Consider the following 16,993-nt stretch of genomic DNA (forward strand, 5'->3'; position numbering starts at 1 on the left):
CAGAGGAGGGCCACCCACTTGGTTGGAGGGCAACAGGGCAGGCCCTATGAGGAGAGGCTGAGGGACCTGAACCTGTTCAGCCTCAGCAAGCGGAGGCTGAGGGGGGATTTGTTGGCTGCCTACAAACTCGTTAGGGGAGATCAGCAGCAAATAGGAAGGGCCCTATTCCCCCCAGCAGCACCTGGAGTGATGAGGAACAATGGCCAGAAGCTGCTGGAAAATAGGTTCAGGTTAGAGATTAGGAGGCACTATTTCACTGTCAGGGTAGCTAGGATCTGGAACCAACTTCCTAGGGAAGTGGTCCTTGCTCCTACCTTGAGTAAATTCAAAAAGAGGTTGGATGAACACCTGTCTGGGGTCATGTGATCCCAGCGTGTGCTCCAACCAGTGGCGGGGGGTTAGACTAGATGATCTATTCAGATCCCTTCTGACCCCTAACTACTATGAAACTATGAAAGATGCATTAAATACTCCTTCCATTCTCCTTTGCACTGGTATGGCCTTATTTGGAATACTGCATCCCATTTGGGCCACTGCTCTTCTGGGCCAAGTAGAAATGGTTCAAAAGAGAATGACAAAAGTATAGAAAATATTATGTATAAAGAAAGAGAAAAGAAGTGATTCTGTTTAATTTAAAAAAGAAAAGACTGATGAGGGACATGGTAATGGTCCTTAAATATATAAAAGGTACTGTGAAGAGGAAGATTATAAATTAATCTCCATGTCCATTGGTGAATTGTGAACAAAAAGCTCTGAAAAATACAGTTTCAGTGGAACTGAAATCATTTGGGTCAAATTCAACAGAGTTCTGCTTGAAAAGATGGATATTTGGAAAAAAATCTAAATATTTTGCTTGGACATTTTAAAATAAACTTGTTCTTAAAATGTAAAATGGTATTTTCAGATTGAAACTGACCTCTTAAGAAAAGTTTTTAAAAGTTTAAATAAACTAAATATTTCAGTTTGACAAAATGGGATTTATCTTTGTTTATTTGTTTTATTTTCATTTTGCTGGTAAACGATTTCTATTTTGATCCAAACCAATTTTATTTTAATCATTCCATTTCATCACTGAACTAAGAAATACATTATTTGCATATCTGTAATTACATTCTCTCCACTGCCTCATCAGCTGAAGTAAAACAGTTATTTTACATGTATTCTAGATGTATAGAATTGATATAATTGGGATCATTTTGCTATACATATGTGTTTCTTCTGGTTGATAGAGCCAATTCATTAACATGAAAGTTAAACCACTTTATAAAAGGCCATAGCAGTGCACATTTAACAAGCAGAAATTAGTACTTATAAGAACATAATAGTTAGTGATATCTCTTATGGAAACACAATGTACTATGATAACAACAAAGGAACAAATGTAAGGAAAACATTTAGTATTATTTTAAAATCATGTATGTTGTAACCTTTATGCACCTGATCAATCCCATTGATTTCAGCAGGCTCATTTTGATCAATAAAGGTGGCAAGACTGGGTTCTCAAGTTATAAATTGTACTACAGCAAGTACCACATTCACTCAAATCTAAGATGACCCTGAATTGAAGATGGCACCCCAATAATTAGATTCTATATATGGAAAAATTATAAATTTGTTATCATTTTCAGCGTATAGAATCTAATTATTGGAGGGTTGTCTTTAATTCATCTCCCCCCCCACCCCCACTGCAGGGGGGAAAGACAGTGGGGGTGGGGGGGGTCAAGCAGCTTACCCCCTGCTTATGCCTGCCCCCAGCCACTGCTGCCCCTTGCCTGCCCCCCTGCATCCTCACACGTGTTCTCCTGCCTCTGCTCCTTCCTCCCCTGCCTCCCTTCCCCCAACCCAAACTCTGCTCCCCTCAATCCCCTCTTACCTTTGCTCCATGCAGCAGGATCTGTCCCTGTTCTAGACTGGAGAACTGAGCATGACCTTAGCCCAGCCCCCATAGCTTCCATGTGGACTGTGCCGCTGCTATATGGCCAGGCTGGAGCCATGCTCTGTGACACAGGCTACAGCATACATAGAGCCTTTTGGCACAGAGAAAAGTTAAGAGAAGAGGGAGAGGGGCAGGCAGGGGAGCAGAGGCTGCATGGAGGGAGGTATGGGGGGAAGGGACTGCAGGGGTGAGATGAGTACAAAGGTGCCAAGGGGCACAGGCAGCAGGTGCAGCTATAGCTGGACCCTAGGCAGGGGTTGGAGCCAAAGCTACAGCAACTGCCTGCCTCCTTGTATGTGATTCTAATATGAGAGGCTCCACACAATGTTAAATGGGGAGAAAACCTCAACTTAATATCGAGCAAATATAATTATATTTTTATGTTTATTGTTACCAATCTAAGCACAAATTCGGATCTGATTTGTATTCTGATTTAGTTCATTTTTGCTAAAGGACTAAACAATATTTGCAGGTATGTTTACATTGGGCAGTGACATACAATTGAGGCATTTTATCATTAACTGAAATATGCCATCCTATCATTTTAGAGCACCTTTCACTGAAGTATTTAGATCTTCACAGTTATCCATAGCTGACATTATGGTCTCTCTTCCCTTCCCTTCTTAGCTTCCTTTTATTTTTCTTTCAGAGTGGAAGTTTATTTAATGCTATGCCTGTGAACATTTGATGATGCAAGATATTGGAAACAGAAAAGAGTGTAATTCCTGGTACTATGAACTCTTCGTTTAACAGAAAGCAACATTAGCTTTATCAAAAGTTGTATTGTTTCTCCTACAGTTCAGGCCCCCTTCTCCCTCCCTTTATTGGTCAAAAAATTCCTTGTGTTTCTTTCATTGATTCTCTTTCAAGAGAAGAAAGAATATAGCTTTTCCTCTTAAAAGCAAACAAAGCAGACAAGCTCCCCCCTCAACAGAATGCCTACTTATGGTCAAATTCCTCTCTTGGATGCATATGAAGGGTCTCTCAACAGCATGAATGGGAGCTGTACATGTACACACACACACACACACACACACACACACACACACACACACACACTTTAAGGACATAATTTGGCTTTACAAAGGTTAAGGAAATATACATGCCAACAAAATAAAGTGTAACGTATGGTTCCATTTCTTGAATTTGAATAAAATAAATACAGAGATAACAAAAACTTTAAAAGTTACAAGTCATAACTGTGAGTGACATTTGCAACTTGTATGCAAAGTTCATGCACATTAAAAATGACAAAATATGACACTGAAAAAAGGTTAAAATAAATTTTTGGTCAAAAACCTGAATTGAAAAATACCATCATCATCATCATCTTCCTAGCCTATATTCTGCTCCATGTATGAGGACAGAAATGCAAAAAATACTTATAGTGTGAAAAGTAAACGTTTATACTTGAAAACAGACCCAACTGCTACAGGGAAAAAAAACCCCACAATAAAAAATACATCAACAATAAAAAGTACACCAATGTATATGAATTTTTCATTTAAGAATAAGCCTATTTTCTAAGACTCATGGATTCTCAGGCTCTGTCTACACAAGATGCTGACTGCCCAGTTGTTACCGCGCAGTCATTTAGTACTTGCATACCTAAGTACTAAACGACTGCACAGTAACTGGCATTGCTGTGCAGTAGCGTCCCTGTACGGCTTTGTGGTGATGCTGCCTGTGCAGTAGCTCGTTACTACTGCACAGTAACATCACATCATGGTTTGTGTCTCACGATGCTACTGTGCAGTAGGCCTGTGCGGAACAGCTAGTATTCACTTCGGATTCGGCCGATTTGGGGGGGAGTGATTCGATTCGGTGATTTGAATCACTGTCCCGATTCAATTCGACTGAATCTGATTCAGAGATTTGGCTGCTGCCAAATCTCCAAATCAGCAAGGCCAGGTCCATCCCCTGCCCCTCTCCCAGCCCAGCAAAGGCTGCCCCAGCTCCCAGCACTTGTTAAAAAAACCCCCAGGCTCACCGGGTACTGCCGGGCAGGGGCAATCCCTGCTGCCCCCACTGCCTCACACTGTATGGGGAGCTCTGCATGAACCCCTGATCCCCGTGCTCACTTCCCCAGCCCTCCCACCAGTGCCCCGCCTGGGCCAGTTCTGGCCTTTTAAGAAAAAAATAAACAAAAACACCGCCAGACTCACCACTTCTGCTGGTGGGGAGCAATCTCCACTGCCCCCCACTGCTCTGCATGAGCCCCCCTGAAACCCCAAGGTCACTGCAGGAGCGGTGAGTCCCAGACCTTTTCTTGTTTGTTTGTTTTTCTTAAAGGGCCAGAGCTGGCCCAGGTGGGGCACCTGTGGGGGGATGGGGGAGTGGGGAGCTTATGCAGAACCCCCATGCAGTATGGGGCAGTGGGGGGTAGCTGGGATCACCCCCTGCCTGGCAGCAGCCAGTGAGCACTGGGGCTTTTCTTTAAAGTACCGGGAGCTAGGGTAGGCAGGGGCAGCCATGGTGGGGGAATCTTTTCTGAAGATTCAGAGAGCTTTGAATCGATTGGGACCTTTAAATTGGTCCCCAATTCGATTCAGATTCAGAGATTTGGCCACCAAATCTCCTCTCAATCAAATCACCACCCAAAGCTTTGCACAGCCCTGCTGTGCACTGCTAATGAACTGCTGTACAATAGTAACAAGCTACTGTGCAGTAAGTGTCTCATGTAGACACGGGCTCAGTGAAGGAGGAGGAATTTTTTCCTCTGAAAATTTAGGTAAAAGTTCAATGCTCAAAATTCCCTGCAACATATAATTTAGATCCTGATTCACAAGCCAGTTAGGCATGTGAGCTGTCCCACTGACTATTCAGATGCTTAAGATTCTTTGCTAAATTGGAAATCTATTCTGAAATCATGCCCATCCCCTCCCCCCTTGCAAGGTAAAATTCCTAAGGACTTCAGTGGGACCAAGGTTTTGATTGCTCTATTACATATTTTTACTATGGTCAGCACTGTAGAAATATATTGTAGCTTTGGAAGAGTGTTCAGGTTGCATTTTACCTCATGCACCATTAACAAACCTGTCAGGTAACAGTCTAGCTGCAGAATACTATACCTAGTGAAACTGCAAGAGGCAGAAAGAATTCAGCTTCATTTTGAGACCTCAGGTGGGGGATGCATTCCCAGAAGTTAAAAGCATTATCTTTTGACTTGTAAACTGAACACATTTGATATAGACAGTACTAAGAAATAATAAATGGGGAGTTAAATGAGGGTATATTTAGAGAATCACTTTCAGTATAACTACTCTTTAAAGGATGAAAAGCATGCTCTCAAACTCTGCCTTTTTCTGAGCAGACTCTCTATGTCGCTAATATTTTAGCAGCAAGACTGAGCATTGACAAAACCCACAGAGTAAAGTGAGATTTCATCAATTCAAGTGTAATCTGGAATCATCACTGCAGCTTTCTGTAAAAGAATCTAAACAATTCTAGAAAAGGAGAAATGGATTTTAAGATCTGCTTATTCAAATGACTGAACAGCCCCGCATTACTAGTGATTTTTCATTGATTAAAGCACAGATAAAAGGCACGACAAAGAAAGCAGAAAAGAAAAGTCAGTGATCCCATCCCAGCTATATAAAGGAAATGATTGCTGAGTGCTATTTTCAAGGTACTTATATTAACATCTGTACATGTAAAATAGTGAAAAGTTAAAAGATCAATAGTACAGAGACACCATGCATACATATAGCACTAGGAAAAATATTAAACAAAAGCATTGACAGTGGAACAACTATTGAAGCAAGAGTGCCAAGAAATGGATATAAAAGACAGTCTTTGCAAATGTACCATAATGTGTTGTATAGAATGTGAATTTTGAGAAAGAGGTACTTCTACAACACTCACAAGGCCAGTTGTAGGTGATCTAGAGCTAAAATATGCAAGGAATATATGCAGGCAATGCCATCCTAACCTTTGTTCCATGATTCTGCCCTCTACCAACCTCTGGGTGTTTTCCCATGCCTGGAGAATCCACCCAGAAAAGTCTGTAATTCGTTTAGGGGGCTAGAGTGAGACATTATTCTGATTCATAGACATGGCAATAAGGTTGAGGGTGACACTGCAATGAAAAGATCACTACTTTCTTTGATAACTCAAAATTACAGTGTCCTGAATGCACAAGGTCAAGATGTTAACTAAAAATGCCTAGCGGTGGATTCCAATGGCTGTCTACTAGGGCACTTACACACAGGAAGAGAGGCAACTCTGATGCACTGTAAATCCATCATGTTAGTGCAGACTTGATTAATCGAGTCTGGTCAAGCACAGAAATTAACGCACTCCAACAGCCTTCAGCATCGTGTATTAGTCTCCCCGCTCTGAAAAATGATGGCAGAGCACTTTGACTTAAAGCTCATCAAACAACATTGATACACATGATGCTCAGGTGCTTTAGCATGGCTTGCTAATTAAAGTGCCTCTCCACCTCCTGAAGCATGTCTATAAATGCCCCTAGATATCACCAAAATAAAATAGAGCGCAAGCTAAGCTACTCTTCAAGCACATGTCTGGAATTGTGAAGGGAACACCAAGTTGTTATGGGCTACTTCAGTTTGGGACATACCTACTATAGGCCTATGAACAGGAATAAAACATCACTAGAATCTCAAATTTATAGATGATAACTTTCTAACATAAAAAGCCTTTGCCCCTAATAGGAGGCAACTCTATTTGGACATCATTCTGACTGAATTAATCACTAAGCTGAAAGTAGGTGACTGACTACGAACCAGCAATAATGACATGATCACATTTAACATGGTCAAACAGAGTATAGTCTTATGAGTTATATCTGTAGTGAATGGTTTAAAAGGGCCAATTTCCTCAAGACAGGGAAAATCACAAGCTAAACTGATTGGGAGGAAAAAATTAGGCAAACCACTTTGCATGATAATTTGGAGACCTCTAAGAAAAGTTTGTTAGATGGCCAAAAACATCGTGATTCAACAACTATGAGTTGACAGTAAAAAAGAAGGCTGAATAAAAGCTCACATTGGGCCCATGGCAAAAGGAAGGCAGTAATTAAACATATATATATGTATAACAAATGTTTAAAAGGGAAAATATAGAGCAATTAATATAAATGAGAAGTTATGAAGTGTAGAAATTGAAAAGGAAAGTTAAACTTATCTGGGAAAATCTATAACTGACATGGCTGAGTGAAGTAGGAATGAGTTTTTAAGTATATAAAGAACAAAAAAAAATACTAATAATGGTATAGGCTCTAGATACTGTAAAATTGCTAAAGCATTGCAGAAAAAGAAGTGATCATTAATTATTTCTGTTCTGTATTTCAAAAGAAGCAGGATACTGGACTCAGATCACATGAGGATTATAAATACCTTTGGCCCCCTTTATATGTTTCACTTAAGGCATGATTAACCAGGTAATCACGACTTAAGTTGTGACCCAGCTACACTTTCACCTAATTAATAGAGTGATAAAACAAGCAATAAACTAAAAAGTGATTCCACAAAAAATGTGTAATAACTTTGTAGTTTGTTCCAATCACACCATTAATTGACTGTGTGACCAGGTGTTCCCCTTTTGCTGGGAGCCCCATCAACTGAGGGGCTCTCAGCCACAGGGATTCACCACTCCCTGCCAGCTCCTCAGCTGACAAGGCTCTCAAGTGCTGGCAGTATTGCCATCTGCAGGGCTTGCAGCAAAGAGACTGCTACCCCCCACCCTGCAAGCTTTGTCGACTTCAGGGCTCACAGTGGAGATAGCATCATTGGGTGTGGGCTTCACAGCATGGCCAAGGGGAGAATGCGGCTGCAAGCCTTGTAAGACTCCCTGCTGCCTCTACGGTGAGCCCTGCACCTCACAAGGCTCACAGCAGGGCAGCATTTTCCCTGCTGCCACAGCTGTGAGCCCCATACCTCATGATGCTCACAGCAGTGGTAGCGCTCTTCCTGCTGCCCCCACTGCAATCCCCATGAGACCTGTCAGTTGTGGGGCTCACACCATGGGAGCCAATGCTGGGGGAGCCTGGGATCATGATTCCAGGGTTCCCCCACACCACCAGTAAGGTGAAATGCAATCTAATATGCAATCCCATAATCACACCTCCTGCCATGCACATTTGGTATAGCAGGAGGTGCATGGGTCTCACATTATGATCAATGGGAAGCTGGGTGACAGTGACCATGAGCTGATCTCCTTCACTATCCTCTGTAAAGCTGGCAAGTCAGTCAGTAATACAGAAGTCCTCGAGTTCAGGAAAGCTGACTTTGACAAGCTAGCTAAAGAGGCTTGTCAGTGAGGCCCTAAAGGGCCACGACCTAAAGGGGAGGGGAATTCAGGATGGGTGGTTGCTCCTCAAGGGAGCGAGTCTGGATGCACAAGCAAAGTCTATCCCATCTCAAAAGAAAGGCAGCAAGAGGACACAGCAGTCCCCTTGGCTCTCCAGGGAACTAGCGAACCTCCTGTGTCTAAAAAGAAAGACCTACAAAGGATGGAGGACTGGATCCACCTCCAAGGAGGAATACTCTGCACTGGTCCGGACCTGCAGGGAGCGAATAAGGATCGCTAAGGCTGCAACAGAACTCCAACTAGCTACAAGCATCAAGGACAATAAAAAATTCTTTTTTAGATATGTGGGGAGCTGGAGGAAAAGCAAGGGCAACATTGGACTCCTGCTAAACCAGACGGGACAACTGACGCTCAGGAAAAAGCCAACTTGCTAAATGGGTACTTTGTGTCAGTTTTTCACCAGTCCCATGGGACACCCCTGCCCATTATGGGACAGGGAGGCCTGGGTGAGGGAGATTCCTTACCCTCCATCAATGCTGACCTTGTGAAGCAACACCTTGAGAGGCTGGATACCTTCAAGTCAGCCAGCCCTGACTGTTTACACCCCAGGGTACTCAAGGAGCTGGCTAGCATCACAGATCAGCCCCTGGCACAGATCTTTGAGAACTTCTGGTGCTCTGGTGAAGTGCCCAAAGATTGGAAGAAGGCCAGCATGGTGCCTGTCTTCAAGAAAGGGAGGAAAGTGGATCCAGAAAACCACAGTCCCATCAGTCTGACCTCTAGCCCAGGGAAGGTCTTAGAAAAGATTATCAAAGAGGTCATTCTTAACAGACTGGCTGAAGGCAACATCCTGAGGGATAGCCAGCATGGGTTAGTTGCAGGTAGGTCTTGCTTGACCAATCTTATTTCCTTTTATGACCAGGTGACCTATCACCTGGACAAGGGAGAAGAGATTGATGTCATATATCTTGACTTTAAAAAAGCCTTTGATCTGATATCCCATGATCAACTCTTAGCAAAACTGGCCAACTATGGCCTCGGCCTCACCATGATCCACTGGCTGGGGAACTGGCTCCGTGGTAGGACCCAGAGGGTGGTGGTTGATGGAAGTCAATGATCATGGTATGTTGTGACCAGTGAGGTTCCTCAAGGCTCTGTCCTTGAGCCTATACTATTCAACATCTTCATTAATGATGTGGACATTGGTATCAGAAGCGGATTGGCCAAGTTTGCCAACAACACCAAACTCTGGGGTAAAGTGTCCACATCTGAGGACAGGAGGGTGATCCAGGCTGACCTTGACAGGCTCAGGAAGTGGGTGGACGAGAACCTGATGGTGTTTAACACTGAAAAAATGCAAATTTCTTCACCTTGGGAAGAAAAACCTGCAACATCCTTATAGGCTTGGCAGTGCTACACTGGCTAGCACTATGGGTGAAAGGGACTTGGGGGTCATGATTGACCACAAGATGAACATGAGCCTTCATTGTGATGCTGCGGCTAGTAAAGCGAGCAAAATGCTGGCTTGCATTCATAGATGCTTCTTAAGCAAATCCCAGGATGTCATCCTCCCGTTGTACTCAGCCTTGGTGAGGCCACAGCTGGAGTACTGCATCCAGTTTTGGGCTCCACAATTCGAAAAGGATGGGGAGAAACTTGAGAGAGTCCAGAGGACAGCCACCACATGATCAGAGGGCAGGAAAACAGACTTTATGAAGATAGGCTGAAAGCCATGGGACTCTTCAGCTAGAAAAGTGAAGGCTCAGGGGTGATATTGTGGCCACCTATAAATTTGTCAGGGGCGCTCATCAGGATCTGTGGGAACGTCTGTTCACCAGAGCACCCCAAGGAATGACAAGGTTGAATGGTCACAAACTCCTCTATGACTGTTTGAGGCTGGACATAAGGAAGAATTTCTTTACTGTCCGAGCCCCCAAGGTTTGGAATAGACTGCTGCCGGAGGTGGTTCAAGCACCTACTTTGACCACCTTCAAGAGACATTTGGATGTTTATCTTGCTGGGATCCTACGACCCCTGCTGACTTCTTGCCCCTGGGGCAGGGGGCTGGACTCGATGATCTTCTGAGGTCCCTTCCAGTCCTAATGTCTATGAAATCTATTAGATCCCATTATGCCTTTAGCTGCACATGTAGAGGGGCCCTTACTGCCCACTACTAACTAATGGACAATGATTATCACTATGGTGGCATAGCATTGGCAGGCATAATCCATGATGCCAATGCTATGTCACCATAGCAATGAGCTACCTCACAATAGCATGTTGCTATGGCGACATCGCTGCTAAAAATAACCATGCGCCATCAATTTAGTACTTCCTAAAGCAAGTACTAAATGACGGTGTGGTAATGACTGCGTCATAGGAGGCACATGTAGATGCACCCAGTATCTACTAAGATAAATATTTTATCAAAGTAGCTTTAGATGAATTTCATCTATCATTCATAAAAGAATTGTCTCAGGTAATTTCTGGCTCTCAGTTATTAACTTTCAATAAGTTTTTAAATACTTGATTAATTCCATAAAACTGGAAGATTACTGATCTTGTACCAGCCATCATATTTGCTCCCCCAACATTATGGTTTGCAGGAAGAAAAACATGGAATTTAAAAGGAAAAAATATCTCTTTACAGTTGAGATAAGAGCCTCCCAAGGGGACTTTATTGGAGGTAGAACTGGGAAAAGAAAAGGGCAAATTGTGAAAGTGGCAGGAAAAAAGTGATAGGAGTAGAGTTACTGCTTATGGAAAGAAGCTGTAATGAAATGTTTGTTTAAGACCACCAAACTTCACGCAAAGATCCATTAATGGAAAAGCTTTAGATCTAAACCTCTGTGCGTGAGAGAGAGAGAGAGAGAGAGAGAGAGAGTGCGCCTGCAGAGGTTGCCTACTCTTTCAAAATTAAAGTTCATTTTTTGTTCTTCTTATTTGTTGTATGCCTCTGTTTATTGAATCCAATTATCAGTATTACTAGGAGCTGAGAATAGGAGCAGCATTTTTGGTTTTTTGCCACTCTGCTCTAGTAAGGCTATCTAGGGGGAGCAAGAAGTTTGTGACATTATGTAGACTGTATGTAGTATGTGAGACTATGTAGAATGGGAACAAGCTTTTGCTTTGGATGATCCCAGAAACTGCTGCTGTATATAAGTTTAGTAGCAGGTCAGAGTTTAAATAAAACTTGAAATAAAGAGGAGGTTTGATTACAGGTTGGCAAGCACCCCTGCTTGAGTGTCTTCTACTCCTTCTGAGCACTTCAGACTGCCAACCACCATCTCTCTTTCTTGGCTAGACTATATATAAATCAGTTTTCACACAAGCAGCTCATTTCTGTTAGATATCTGGAGGGCAATGAAACAAATACAATCAGGACCACTGGAATGAAGACAAATAACTGAGTATTATCAAGATGGTGCTGTTTTTATAGCCCACTCAGACCATGTCATAATCCCCTCTACTGGTGGCATGTATATAGAGTTGATTAACCAAGATGGACAACAGGATGGAGTCATATGGCATTGCCAAAAAAAATAGATATTAAGGAAGAAGAGTAATTTCCCACTACACTTTGCCATGTAAGATGGTACCTAGCTGTGCATCCACAGTAGTTATTTTTGCAAGATATAGCAATTTTCCCATTACTGTAATATATTATGATACTACTGCTAAGAGGAAATGGCATTTTGATGGCAAAGAAATACTGAAGGAATGATGTTATGGCTCTATTGCTGCCTTGCTAATTTTCATAGCAACCTCAGAGTTACTGTGACCATGTGGTATCACATTTGTATTTCCTACTACAACAGCTGAAAGATGCTGAGATTAGAGAAAAGGGAACACAGTGTTGAAATTAGCAACCTGGGCATATCAAAATGATGTGTTAAGAGTCAAGGATCAGAGCACAAACAGCTTGAGGTTTGTAGGTTAGAATATTTATTGCAGGAATCATATACCTGTTTTCATTACTAGTGATGTGTGCATACCTATGGAGAAGATGCTTTTAGTTCTTTTGTTATCCTCCAACATGATGATGTTATATATCATGTTCTTGTTTTGAAGGTTACTTTTCTTTCTATGATCACAGCCATATCAGAATGTACTTTCTCTGAGAAAGGAGAAACAAACACTCTGTTTTTCTATTATGTAACAGCAATTTTGAAGTTTTGTTGTGTAATGTAATATCTGACCAGGTATAGTAGTTGTCTTTGTAGATAGATTCCCCCCCAACTGGAAAATTCTGTGAATATATAACCTTAGCAAAGGATATTAGTGAGAGTTTATTTGAAGGGAGCAAGGGAGGGGGTGTTCTCAATAAGGATTGAAGGTTTAGGAGTTAATTTTCCATAAATCTGCTTTGTTTCCTGATTTGCACTTCGTGCATCTACAGATGCATCACAAGCAGGTCTAGGGAGGCGGTCCTTCTCCTCTATGTGGCATTGGTCAGGCTGCAGTTGGAGTACTGCATCTAGTTCTGTGTACCTCACTTCAAGAGGGATGTGGCTAGCATTGAGAGGGTCCAGAGGAGGGCCACTTGCATGGACAAGGGGCAGCAGGGCAAGCCCTACGAAGAGAGGCTAAAGGGCCTGAATCTATTCAGCCTCCACAATAGAAGGCTGAGAGGGGATCTGGTGGCTGTTTACAAACTCACCAGGGGGAACTAGCGGGAATTGGGGGAGGCTCTGTTCCCTGGGGCACCACCAGGGGTTACTAGGAATAAAGGCCACAAATTGTTAGAGAGAAGGTTCAGGCTGGACATCAGGAGACATTACTTTATGGTTAGGGTTGCTAGGCTCTGGAATGGTACTCTCTCCTACCTTGGGGGTCTTCAAAAGGAGGCTGGACAGATATTTGGCTAGGGTGATATGATCCTGGCACCCCTTCCTGCCTGGGGCAGGGTGTTGGACCTGATGATCTGTTTAGGTCCCTTCTGTCCCTAAGTACTATGATACTAGGATGCTATGATAGCCTTCAACTACCTGAAGGGTGGATCCAAAGAGGATGGAGCTAGATTGCTCTCACTTATTTAGTGTATGCAGTTTTCAGCATGAATGCTGTGTCTTTAGAGGCTGGGGGGCATGGTGAGCTCCCACAGGCAGTAGTGGCATGGTCAGCAGCGGGGTGGAGGGGAGTGGCAAGCGGTGGTCGGCGACCACTTGCAGAAGCCGCCGGCAGCATTGGCGGAGATCAGGGACTGCCCACAGATGCTGCCAGCGGTGTCAGTGGTAGTGGGGGTGGGAGGGATAGCGAGCGGCAACCACCCACAGGTGCCGCCTTTTGCAGGGTGTGCACCGCTATGCTCGGGGGGTGCACTTGCACCCCCTACATGTCACCAGTGAATTTCAGCATATTGTTTCAGACATCTTAAGGTGATGTCATCACCAGTCTGTGGAGCCTGAAGGTCACCAGGTTGCATTGTAAGTGGACATGAGTCAACAATGTAGGACATGGTTTAAACATAGGATCATAGAAAATTAGGGTTGGAAGGGACCTCAGAAGTCATCTAGTCCAACCCCCTGCTCAAAGCAGGACTGTCCCCAACTAGATCATCCTAGTCAAGGCTTTGTTGAGTCGGCCCATGAAAACTGCCAAGGCTGGAGAGTCCATAACCTCTCTTGGTAACCTGTTCCAATGTTTTACCACCCTCCTAGTGAGAAAATTCTTCCTCATATCTAACCTAAAATTCCCTTGCTGCAACTTGAGACCATTTGTTCTTTTTCTGGTAACTACCACCATTGAGAACAGTCCAGCTCCATCCTCTTTTGAACCTCCCTTCAAGTAGTTGAGGCTGCTATTAAATCCCCTCTCAGTCTTCTCTTCTCTAGACTAAATAAGCCCAGTTCCCTCAGCCTCGCCTCATAAGTCACGTAAAACATATATATATATATATATATATATATATATATATATATATATATCTATAGAGAGAGAGAGAGAGAGAGAGAGAGAGAGAGAGAGAGATATCAGTTGAATGCAACATTTTCTTATATATTTACAATTTTAAAGCAACTTGGAAGCCTACCAGTACCTCAATCACTATAATAAAATAAATTGTAAATACCTATAATTTTTGGCATTTGATTTTGGGTATTTTATCATGGAAAATCATAGCTCTCCCTGCCCCCTTTGCACACCAGGACATGTGTCCATCTGTGGCTGTCCCTTGCCACTGCTTTGGGGTGCTAAGCATCCCTGATATTCTGGTGCCCTGCCCATGCCACTGCCTCTCACTCCCCACTCTCAGCTCCCTGGCCCTGCTGGTGCACCTCACTCCCCACCCAAAGCGCCCCCCCCACCCTGCCAGAGGGGGCCCCCAGCTGCCAGGGCTGTGGGGCCAGGGACCCAGGTCTGCAGCCTTCTGCACACCCACAGCAAAGCCCAAGCCCTGGCTGCCACTTGTGGGAGGTGGTGGTAGCTGCTGCAGCAGAGCACAGCGAGAAGCCTAGATCCCCCTTCCCCACAGGTGGCATGGCCAGAGCAGAGCCCTTGGTGGGGCTCAGGCTTCCTGCCTTGCTGCCCTCCCACTGGGGCCTCCACAGTCCAGCCAGTGAGACCCGGTGTGGCAGGGCAAAGCAGGATGAAGAAGCTTGCTACCACTGCTGGAAGTCCAGCATTGCCATGGCCAGGTGCCCCCTCCATTCCTGGCAGCAGCAAGGGGCATAACTCCATGCTGCCACCCCCATTGCTGTGGCACGGAATGCCTTTTCATGGCTGCATGAGGCTCCCAGCAGTGACATGAGACTCCTCACCCTGATCTTTCTTGCTGCACTGGGTACTGCCCGTTGGGCTCCAGAGGCCCCAAGGGAGGGCAGCTGATTGGGGAGCCCAAGCCTGCAGCATGCAGCCAGCATCCACCCCCATCCCTTGCACAAATATAGGGGTGCCCCTCACTCCCTCAGGAGTGCACTCAGTTGCAGGAAGCCAGCCCCCTTCTTCTGCCCTGGATAAGCCACATAAGGCCCCAATTCACTCCCTGCCCAGGCTCTATGGCCAAACATGGCCCTGGGCCCCAAGTCCCACACCCTTCACCCCACACTGTTGCTAATTAATTAGGATATTAATTAAGGTGGGAAGCCGTCCATTCTTACCTCGATGCCAGGGGGCACTATCTGCAGCTCTGTTCCTCTCCTACACCACAGCCCAAGCCTCGCAGATGGCATCCAGATGACACAGTGCTCCCGGCCTACAGCCAGACCAAGCTTAGACCTCATTGTCAGGCCTCAGTCACATACACACTCATACCGCCCTCCTCTCACTAGGGCCTCACACACCCCACCCCCTTTCACAGGGTCTCTTTCATGCATTGACAACTCATACTGCCTTGCTGTCTCTGGGAGCAGCCCCTTAGGCCATAGGCTTTACCTAGTTCATACCTTGGGTGCAACTGTATACATTCCAACTGGACTCCCAGCCCTCTGGTTTCCCCCCCTCACTGGGGTTCCTCATTTCTGCCCCCTCACTAGGGCCATGGGGCTTCCCTCCCTGGTGGGCTCATGTGTCCATAGCTGTGCCTGGCCCCAATTACCTTTCCTCAGGGTCCTCCACCCTGCAGGGCTCAGATGGTTGCAGCTGTGCCTGGGCCCACTCTTCCTCCTCAGGGTCTTGCACCCTACAAGGCTCAGGCAGCCACAGCTATGCCTGGCTCCACTGCCTCCAGTGTTACAGGACCCACCCAAAGGTGAGGGCTGGGGTTAAGGCACCCCTACCTGCCTTTCACCAGGGTGGTAACTAGCCTGGCATTTCCTGGGGGCTTCTGTGCCACTGAGGGCCCCACCAGGCCACCCACTCCTGGCAGGGTGCAGTTTTAGATCATGCCCAGGACCAGTAGCCTCCAAACCATCCCCTACAGCTCCTACCCTTACCTCCAGGATGTTGTAGTCAGCCTATCAGCCACACAATGTTACTGCCTGGCCTGCCAGCAGTGAACTGCCCTGATTATATAGGCAGCCAGAGATCTAAAATGGTCGCTGCAATCAAGCACCTGCTGGCTGCTGGGCTCCGCTCTTAAAGTGGTAGGCACCAACAGTTCCCTGCCACAGTCCCCCACAGGACCTATTTCTTAGCCTTTTAGGAAGAGTAGAAAAGCCAATCTTTTCTGAGAGGTATTTAGAGAGATCAAGGTAATGAAAGTTGAGATATGGGTTAGGTCAGTTAGGTGGGGTCAGTGTTTCCACGAGCCTTTTCATACATTTCAAATGAAAGTCTAAGGAACAGAAAAACTCAGGTACCATCTAGATCTACTCAAAATGGTTGCTCTAATATTTTGGAGATAGTTATGGCTCTAGATGGGCCTCAGGAAGAAATACAATAACATGATATTTAGAGAAAAAGAATATGGATTGGGAGCATAAATCCCAAGACCTAAATGTCATATAACATAAATGTATAAGTGCTAAAAAGCACAATTACTATGACATGCAGAATTATTGTAGGAATCCCCTGTTCTAGACTTTCTAACATTAAAAGGATGGATGGGGGGAAACACCTATACAAAATGCATCTGTCACAAATGCAATTCTATAGGCTGATTTAAAATAATTTTAACTGCCAGTAGTAAATCTCTTACTGAATAGGAACCTAATCTTTTTATAAAAACAAGAACTATCCTTCCAGTTGTTGATTAGCTCATGCAGAAATTTCAGAGAATTGTATTATTCCAGTCATCTATTCTAATTAAAATTTAAATTGAAAACTGGGTTCTAATGAAGAGAAGCTTAGTACTGGTCTTGTGGGAACTCCCTTCAGAGGGCAAAGAGAAAAAACACACAAAGGCAA

At 44.5% G+C, this 16,993-nt stretch overlaps 1 long non-coding RNA gene across 1 annotated transcript in view; it reads right to left on the minus strand.

Annotated features, from left to right (window-relative positions):
* LOC132250117 (uncharacterized) overlaps window positions 1-16,156 on the minus strand; it is a 33,299-nt gene extending 17,143 nt beyond the window's left edge. The window contains exons 1-2 of the long non-coding RNA XR_009461683.1: window positions 16,081-16,156; window positions 15,307-15,401 (exon numbers count right to left, since the gene is read on the minus strand). This is a non-coding gene — a long non-coding RNA (uncharacterized LOC132250117). The remainder of the gene's footprint in view (window positions 1-15,306; window positions 15,402-16,080) is intronic.
* Window positions 16,157-16,993: the final 837 nt, after the last annotated feature.

The sequence above is a fragment of the Alligator mississippiensis genome, chromosome 4 (genome assembly GCF_030867095.1).
Source record: "Alligator mississippiensis isolate rAllMis1 chromosome 4, rAllMis1, whole genome shotgun sequence".
NCBI classification, from domain to species: Eukaryota; Metazoa; Chordata; order Crocodylia; family Alligatoridae; genus Alligator; species Alligator mississippiensis.